Below are 9,740 nucleotides of genomic sequence, written 5' to 3' on the forward strand. Positions count from 1 at the left end.
TGACCTATCAGTTGCCAAATTGTGTTGTTCCAAATGCGCATAGCTGAGCAACAGCTTGGGAGCAGATAGCTCTCCAAGGCTTATGAAAGAGGAGAAAAAAAGACCCTGCCCAAATCAATACAGTCTCCTCTCATCCCAACCAAATCTATTTAATCTGAATATTAGAAAAGAATAAATCCTTGAAGATGGGTCATTAGCCTCTGAGTGTGTACATGTAAGGAGGCTGTGCTTTCTCTCTAAAACTGGTGGAATTACTAATAAAGCCTGTACACATTATAACAGAGTAAAATGAGTAAATGAGGAAGTAAAATGACTGAAGTGAAAATATTTCATATTTTATCCATTGTCTCAAGACTGTTCAATGAACCATTTTAAAAAGCTTAAATTGTGGGACGCCTGGGTTGCTCAGTCAGTTAAGCACCTGCCTTCGGCTCAGGTCATGATCCCAGAATACTGGGACCAAGTCCCACATCAGTCTCCCTGCTCAGTGGGGAGCCTACTTTTCCCTCTCCCTCTGCTGCTCCCCCTGCTTGTGCTCTCTCATTCTCTCTCTCAAATAAATGAATAAAATCTTAAAATAATAAAAGGCTTAAAATTTAAAGTATAGGTACAATGTCAAATGATACTCAAATAGATTTTTTAAAATGATTTTATTTATTTATTCATGAAAGACACAGAGAAAGGCAGAGACAAAGGCAGAGGGAAAAGCAAGCCCCCTGTGGGGAGCCTGATGTGGGACTTGATCCCAGGACCCGGGATCACAACCTGAGCCAAAGGCAGATGCTCAACCACTCAGCTACCCAGGTGCTGTCTCAAATAGATTTTTAAGAATAAAATTACCACCATATTACTTAGGGATTATGCTTGTCCTAAATACCTTAGGCATTTTCAACCTAAAAATTAATACTTGTGATTGGTATATATATAAGCTATAGATATGTGGTCAAGTAACAGTACATCTTCAAATAATTGGTTAAGATTTATTTATTTATTTTTTTTGCAATCAGGGAGATGTTCTGTGAACCTTTATTTCCTGCCCTATTTTTAGCTGCAATGGTGTCAGATAATATAAAATGTAGGAATTGTCTGTTGTCTGGAGTGGTGTCCAGTCAAGCTGACCATTCTCCGCATGTCAGAAAATTCTTCATTTACTGAGCCAAGGCAGTCCTTCTTCTACACTGCCTCCAGCACAATAGGAGCTGGTCATTATGAGAGGCTTATAAGGAGTTTATAGCTCTCTTTGGAAGTAGAAAGAAGAAGAAAATACTATTTCCATTTCACAGGTAAAAGACACAGATACCACCACAAAAGAGTAAATAGTGGTGGTGTTGGGGAACCTGGGGGGCTCAGTTGGTTGAGTGTCTGACTGTTGATTTCAACTCAGGTCATGATCTCAGGGTTCTGACATTGAGCCCCTCCTCAGGCTCTGTGCTCATTGGGGAGTCTGCTTAAGGAATTTTCTCTTTCCCTCTCCTGCTCCCCCACCCCCATCTCAAATGAATAAAAAAGAGTAAATGGCATTCAAATTCTAAAGTAAAGATATCCATACTAAAAGTAGACCAGGGTTTCCATGTCAGGGTCTCCTAAGGACATCACTTTTAATTCTACTAAACTGAAAGACAAAATATGTTCTCTAGATGACAGAAATGTACTGTGAGCTCTATATGTACTTTTAAATGTTCTAGCAATCACATTAAAAAGGAAAAAGAACCAGGTCCGATTAATTTTAATAATATTTTTTATTTAATTCAGTGTATACAAGATACTATGATTTCACTACGTAAAGATTATGAAGAATGAATGGAATATTGTATATCCTTTTTTGGGTGCCATCTTCAAAATCACAGTGCACCTTAATTAGAACTTGTCATATTTCAAATGCTCAATATTCACGTGTGCTGGGTGGCTGCCACATTAAACAGCACAGCGCTAGAATCTCCTTTTTCTATCCTTACCAACCACTGTAACTCCCTTTCCCTGCGAAAAACACAAACTGTCTTTGCAGATGTCAAGTTTTACCTGTCTCTGGAAGCATTCAAGTAGAGGCCGGGTAACCACTGCTTGGTAGAACTGTCGTGAATAAAAACCATCAAACGGATGTTTGGACAAGAAAAGCCTTAAAATCCCTTGCAACCCCAGAGTTTTGTGATGCTATAATACTGAGGAATGAGAGATGGAAGTATGAGTTTGGAAAACACTTCCATGTAGCCATGACATTTCCTGCCATTATCTCCTGACTCTTCTATTCTTCTAAAATAATTCCTTCACTCATTCAGTAAAGTTGTAGTGAGTCCCTACAAGGTATTAGCTGCTGTGCCAGGAGCTGGAATGCATTGACCACAGTGGGTGGGACAAGCATGACCCCGTGCTCATAGAATATTCAAGCTGCTTCATTGCTCCTACTCTTATTTATCCCTGATTTCTGGAATCCTTGTCCTCCTTGTTTGAGTAGACTCCTTGTTTGGTATGACTCACCAGGATCCACAAACCTAACGACATTAAAATAGTGGTCTGGCCTTGTTTCCTGATATGAGATGTCAATCCATCCCCAAAGAGTAGTTGTCAGTGATAAGAAAACTGAAGTTGGGGTTTTCTGCTTCAACGATGTGATTAAGGTATTAGAAATAGGGAATCTTCTTTTCAGCGTTGAAGTGAAGTGAAATCTGCTGACGTTTAGATACATGTACCACCTGGAATTGTAATTTGTGTTAAAAATTCCTTTGCTGTCAGCCAACTGCCAGGTAGACACTTAATCTCCTTTGACTCTCTGCTCTACCTTTTTGTGTCCTATCCAAAAAATCTGAAAAAAATGAAAGCTTCTTCTGAGCTATGGTTCATCAATTATGATGCTTCTACTTTGGAGAAAGAAAAAGAACAGAACCTTCAAGTGTCAGTAAAACTGATGTTTGTCCTGATAGAAAAAAAAAATGAGGATTTATGACTGAGGAAAACCATTTATAGGAGTATTTTAAGGATTTGATTATGATTCTGCCTAGTAAATTTGAAAATACTCCATCTCATTCTTACTGGTTGCTTAAAATGTCCCGAAGTATTTTGTGAATTCAATTACTAAACGCCGCTGTATTCAGCTTTTTTGGAATGTCTTCTAATGCTTTCGTGTTACCACCAGGGAGCAGCAGAGATTTGTAGGTAGTCAAGGAGTACCCTAAATACTATAAAACAAAGAAATTTGGCCAGTTGACTTGATCTCAAATCTTAATTAAGTGGCTATGAGGAAAAAGAAGTAGTTGACTAGTAAGCAGAACTTTCTCTCACCAGCCTAGCTCCCTACCCTTTCACCCTTTCTTTCTGAGGTGTGTGTATTAGTACATGATTTAGTAATTTATGACATTGACTGTGGAGAGTTTTTTGACTTTTCTAGAGGCCTCAGGGATGTGAATCAAAACAACTCTTATTCCATACTTATTCCATACCATGTATACCATGTACTGAACAATGAACTTGAAGGCAGTGAGTCAGGAATTTGAGGATGTTCACTACTTTGTTCTATAGACCAAGGGGCATTAAACCACTACCTACAGGCTAAACCCATCCTGTTTTTGTAAATAAAGTTTTATTATAACACAGGCACACTTATTTGTTTATGTTTTGTTTATGGCTGCTTTCGTGCTACAGTGGCAGTTGAGTAACTGTGGCCACATGAAACCATTTGGCCTGCAAAGCCTAAATTATTTACTGTCTTGTGTTTTTCAGAAAAAGTTTGCTAACCCTTGTTCTATACCTCATTTGTGTTTTAAATTTAAGTTACAGAAACTGTGGGGGAAGCAGACGGATTCCTGGATTGGAATTTCAACAATATTGTTCTATTCCTAATCCTGTTAACTTGGACAAGTCCTTCACCATTTCTAGCCCTAGTAGGTGTCCTTATTTGTACATGGGGACTGAGAGTGGGGGGGGAGGGGGTTAAATTTGGTAGCATCTGAGATTCTTACTAAAAGTTCTATGACTTTTTTGTTGCCTTTGATTCCGACATAGATGGTATCTAGAGAACAAGTTATTTTATGGAGGTATCATTTTTTCTTGGACTGTGTCCCCTGGGCTCCATTTTTAATCCCATAGGATTTGCCTCGGCCAGCTTGCCCTATATACACATCAGGGAAGTCTGATGTCACCTACACATCCTTGGAAATTGACTTAATTTCACTTAAGAGAACAGGAGAAAGGGTGAGGTCAGTGCTTAGATTCCATACTTTAGCTAAATAGGACTGTACTTTTGTTTTTCTGAGGTCTACATTTTGACTATATTCCTAGCCTGCGTTCCCTAATCTTTTTTGAAAACCTTGTTTTTCAAGTAAAGTTATTAAATATTGTACTAAATACCAACTCAACAACTTCTACAGCTTTGCTTCTTAGGAAGTATCTTGTTGGAATGCCTAACAATCTGAATTAGTATAGATTTCCAAGTGTAAACATGAAAAGAAGAATGTTTAGTAAAATTTTGATGCAATAGTTTGATTCTACAATTTTGGTTTATTATTCTCATTTTGATTGGTTTATCAGTTCATAAATTCAACAAATTTTTACGTAGTAATCTAGTGTTGGAAATACAGCAATGAAAAAGCAGTTAATGAAGTAGAAGATGCCCACTGTGGAGATTTTGGAAAACAAAGCAAAATGTGAAACAGAACCTAATTTAAAGTATTTGTACCTGTGCATGCTTTTTTTGAAATGTAAATATTTATGGAATTAACACTCTTCAATATCAAGCCTAATGTGTGGATTTCTTTGTTTACTTTTAATTTACGGAATATTTATTAGCAAGGTGCCTTTGCAGGTTTCTGAAAGTAACTGATCAGGTTTTCGTGACCCATATTTCTGATGTGTGGAAGTTTTTACAGTACAGTTGTATGTAAATGTATTATTGCCTATATAATCTTAAGGGTCTTTAAGTCTCTATTGTTAAGATGCGGTCAAATTCTGTATCAAAAAAGGAGGAAGCTCATTTTAAGAAATAGACATTATTTAACCATCTGGCCCTTCACATAGGGAGATGAAGTTGTTGGCACCCTGAGGCACTTAAATCCTTTTGCAACAACTGACTGGGTGAGTACCTTACTGGCAACACTGCTTTCCGACTTCTTCCCGGGCTCTGACATGTGTGTGAAAGATTTGGAATCAGAAGAGCTGAGTTCAAATCTCTACTCTGCTTCTTCCTCACTGGGTAGTTTTGACTGACTCACTTACCAGTCTGAGTGCCTGTGTCCCCATCGATACGACAGAGGTCAAACACCCACCCTGCCTGTCTTACGGGTTGCCTATGTCACATTGCTGAAAGGCGATAGGACAATGTGAGGTTTAAATAAAAACGAGCGGGCAGCCCAGGTGGCTTAGTGGTTTAGCACTGCCTTCAGCCCAGGGCATGATCCTGGAGACCTGGGATCGAGTCTGTGTCGGGCTCCCTGCATGGAGCCTGCTTCTCCCTCTGCCTGTGTCTCTGTCTCTCTGTCTCTCATGAATAAATAAATAAAATCTTAAAAAAAAAGAAAAATTATGATGCAAAAAAATAAATAAATAAAAACATGCTGTCAAAAACCCTAATACAAATTTTCACTTTAATAATACGCAATGCAAATGCAAGCTCAAGCTGGAGTTAAAATGAAGTCCAGCAGTTAGCATGTGACCACAGCCTGTAAGATGGACAGTTGACCTTGGGACCAATTTTTTTTTAATAAATTTATTTTTTATTGGTGTTCAATTTGCCAACATACAGAATAACACCCAGTGCTCATCCCGTCAAGTGCCCCCCTCAGTGCCCGTCACCCACTCACCCCCACCCCCCCGCCCTCCTCCCCTTCCATCACCCCTAGTTCGTTTCCCAGAGTTAGGAGTCTTTATGTTCTGTCTCCCTTCCTGATATTTCCCACACATTTCTTCTCCCTTCCCTTATATTCCCTTTCACTAATATTCATATTCCCCAAATGAATGAGAACATACACTGTTTGTCTTTCTCCGATTGACTTACTTCACTCAGCATAATACCCTCCAGTTCCATCCACGTTGAAGCAAATGGTGGGTATTTGTCGTTTCTAATGGCTGAGGAATATTCCATTGTATACATAGACCACATCTTCTTTATCCATCATCTTTCGATGGACACCGAGGCTCCTTCCACAGTTTGGCTATTGTGGCCATTGCTGATAGAAACATCGGGGTGCAGGTGTCCCGACGTTTCATTGCATCTGAATCTTTGGGGTAAATCCCCAACAGTGCAATTACTGGGTCCTAGGGCAGGTCTATTTTTAACTCTTTGAGGAACCTCCACCCAGTTTTCCAGAGTGGCTGCACCAGTTCACATTCCCACCAACAGTGCAGGAGGGTTTCCTTTTCTCCGCATCCTCTCCAACATTTGTAGTTTCCTGCCTTGTTAATGTTCCCCATTCTCACTGGTGTGAGGTGGGATCTCATTGTGGTTTTGATTTGTATTTCCCTGATGGCAAGTGATGCAGAGCATTTTCTCATGTGCATGTTGGCCATGTCCATGTCTTCCTCTGTGAGATTTCTCTTCATGTCTTTTGCCCATTTCATGATTGGATTGTTTGTTTCTTTGCTGTTGAGTTTAATAAGTTCTTTATAGATTTTGGAAACTAGCCCTTTATCTGATATGTCATTTGCAAATATCTTCTCCTTGGGATCAATTTAGTTAGTTGGGCTAACTAGCTTTGCCTGTGGGAGTTTACTAATTCACTAACACGGGCAGTTATTGCGTTCTTGCAGTTGTCAGATCAACAAATGGTTTTTTTTTTTTTTTTTAAATTTTTTTTAATTTTTTATTTATTTATGATAGTCACAGAGAGAGAGAGAGAGGCAGAGACACAGGCGGAGGGAGAAGCAGGCTCCATGCACCGGGAGCCTGATGTGGGATTCGATCCCGGGTCTCCAGGATCGCGCCCTGGGCCAAAGGCAGGCGCCAAACCGCTGCGCCACCCAGGGATCCCAACAAATGGTTTTTTGATATTGACTCTGTACATGCCATTAGGCTTGTGTTGTAGAAAATATAAAGCAGGGATCCCTGGGTGGCGCAGCGGTTTGGCGCCTGCCTTTGGCCCAGGGCGCGATCCTGGAGACCCCGGATCAAATCCCACATCAGGCTCCCGGTGCATGGAGCCTGCTTCTTCCTCCGCCTGTGTCTCTGCCTCTCTCTCTCTCTCTGTGACTATCATAAATAAATAAAAATTTAAAAAAAAAATATAAAGCAGCTCTCTGTCCCTAAGAGCTTACTATTTAGAAGGTAAGGGTATCAATCGGGTGTAACAGGAAAACAAACCACTTTAAGTCTTCAACAGAGGGATTGATTGGTTGATTGACTTTGAAAGAACCCAAACTCTCGGGATCTTGTCACTTTTGAAGGACATTCATTTTGTAAAGTATCCTTCAATTAGGCTTTGTCTGGTGTTTCTTTGTGATTAGATTCAAGTTACACATTTGGTGGAAATGCGCAGAGGTGATGCCGTTCTTGTCCATGCATTTTATCAAGTGACACACATTTTTTACTTTTCCTATTATTGCTTATATTCTTTGAAGACTGTACCATAAAACTAATCTTTTTGGGATGCCTGGTGGCTCAATGGTTGAGCTTCTGCCTTTGGCTCAGGGGTCCTAGGATCGAGTCCCACATCAGACTCCCCGCAGGAAGCCTGCCTCTGCCTATGTCTCTCTCTCTTTATGTGTTTCTCATGAATAAATAAAATCTAAAAAAAAAGAAAAACACTGATCTTTTTCCTTTTGTAGCTAGTAAGTACCCAAGGAGAGAGTTTGCTTTGAGACTATGTAAATATCCTATTCATCATCACACTTTAATTAATCAATTATCAGTACAAATTCTTGGTTCTATAGTTTGTTCAATGAATTATAATGCTACTGTCGTTATTTTGTTGTTCAGATTGTCCTTATTTTAGCCCTTCGAGCTGGCTTCTGTGTCCTTTTGGCATGTTCCCACCTTTCTTTGAGTACTTTCCTGCATTTTGTCCCTAAAAAACATTCCAAGCTTATCTTATTCTCTCCCTACCATGCGCCTGAAGTCAGCCTCTCTCTAAGGATCTCTGGCTCTTTTCAGTGAAGGATGGCATACAGAGAGCTCATCGCTATTGAGATTTCATTGTTTTCATATCCTAGCAGAGGAGATTGAATCCAAGCAATTAGTTAAACTAGTGATAGGGAAACTGGAACCAAATCGGGGTCTGTGAGGCAACCCAGAATGACCAGTAACACCCTTAGACTGGAGGGACACGAGGGGGCTGTAGTGTGCTCAGGAGGTCAGGTCATCTGGAAGAGGCTAGAGAAATGCTGGATCTGTCCAGAGGAAAGTTGTGTCATGGATGGGATGCAGCTGCTATAAGCCACATGAGGAAGAGAGTCTTCTTCCTTCTTGCATTCCAGTCTACTCTCAGTACCTCCCATTGGTCTGACGTGGCCGAACCCAGCTCCACAGGATCCTGGGGAACAAAGCCTGAGATAGAATGCAGAGGAGAGGAAGGCTAAGAATGGAACAGAGGGCAAAAGACCCAGGACTGGCACAAAGTTACAGGCATCCTGGTAATTTCCATTTGAACAAAGCAAGTAACAAGTGTTTTTGTGACTTGAGGTGGTGACATCTTCTTTGTCGTAGCTACTAAAATTTAATGTGTTCCCCAGAACCTTCACCCTGGTATTGGAACCCAGGCAGTGATTGGGTCACATATTACCAGCAGGCAGATGACTGTACTTTAAAAAAACCCCACACTCTGACTCCCTGTCCACTTCTCTTTCCAGGCAATCTCTACTCTGTGAGAAGGGAGCCCGTAGGCCCTAAGCTGAGTCATAGAGTCCTATTCAGCTTTTTACCAGAAATATTTTTATCTTGCCTGCTTTCAACTGAATTATGTCCTCCTAAAAGATGTTGAAGTCCTGATCCCCAGTACCTGAATATGTGTAATTTGGAAATAGAGTCTTTGCAAATGATCAAATCAGGAAGAAATCGTTAGGGTGAGCCTTAGTCAAATAGCAGGTGACCTTATAAAAAGGGAAAATTTGTACCCATACACAGGGAAGATACCATGTGAATATCAAGGCAGAGATCAGAACGATGTATCTATAGGCCAAGAAATGCCAAAGATCATCTAAAACAAACCACTGGAGGCTGGGGAGAGGTGTGGAACAGGGTCTCCTTCGTAGTCCTCAGAAGGAACCAAACCTGCCAAGTGCCAACCACTTGATTTCTAGCCTCCAGAACTGTGGGAGAACAAATGTCTGTAGCAAACAAATACACTGCTGTGGAAGTCGATATCAGCTACTCAGTCATCTATTGATAAAGTGACATGTACTTGGTCTCCAGCAGTGCAAAGTGGGGTCATGAAGGGATGGGAGGAGTGGCAGTGTGACCTGAGGACCTACTTTTCTTCACGCTTCTGCCTCGGAACAACATGGTCCGCATTGAGTTTGTTGCTCCCTGGTCCTTTTCTGCCTCCCTGGTGGCAGGCTTACTTTTGGCCATTATTGGCAGTGGCTCCAGTGACCTGGCAAAGCTGATAGTCAGCTCTCTTTGTCATGGTCTTCAGGCCTGGGCTCTGCAGCTGGTCAAGGGCTGGGAGCAGCGATTATCATACTATTTTTCTTTCCTCCTACTTAAGCAAGTTTGGCCTCCTGCTTCCAGCCTCAAGCTTACTTAAGCCTGACATTGGCTCACCGCTGGCATCGAGGAGAAAAGTCTGCAAAACAATATGCTGCTGGTATTGACAGTCAAA

Source organism: Vulpes lagopus, chromosome 1, assembly GCF_018345385.1.
Source record: "Vulpes lagopus strain Blue_001 chromosome 1, ASM1834538v1, whole genome shotgun sequence".
Classification (NCBI taxonomy): domain Eukaryota; kingdom Metazoa; phylum Chordata; class Mammalia; order Carnivora; family Canidae; genus Vulpes; species Vulpes lagopus.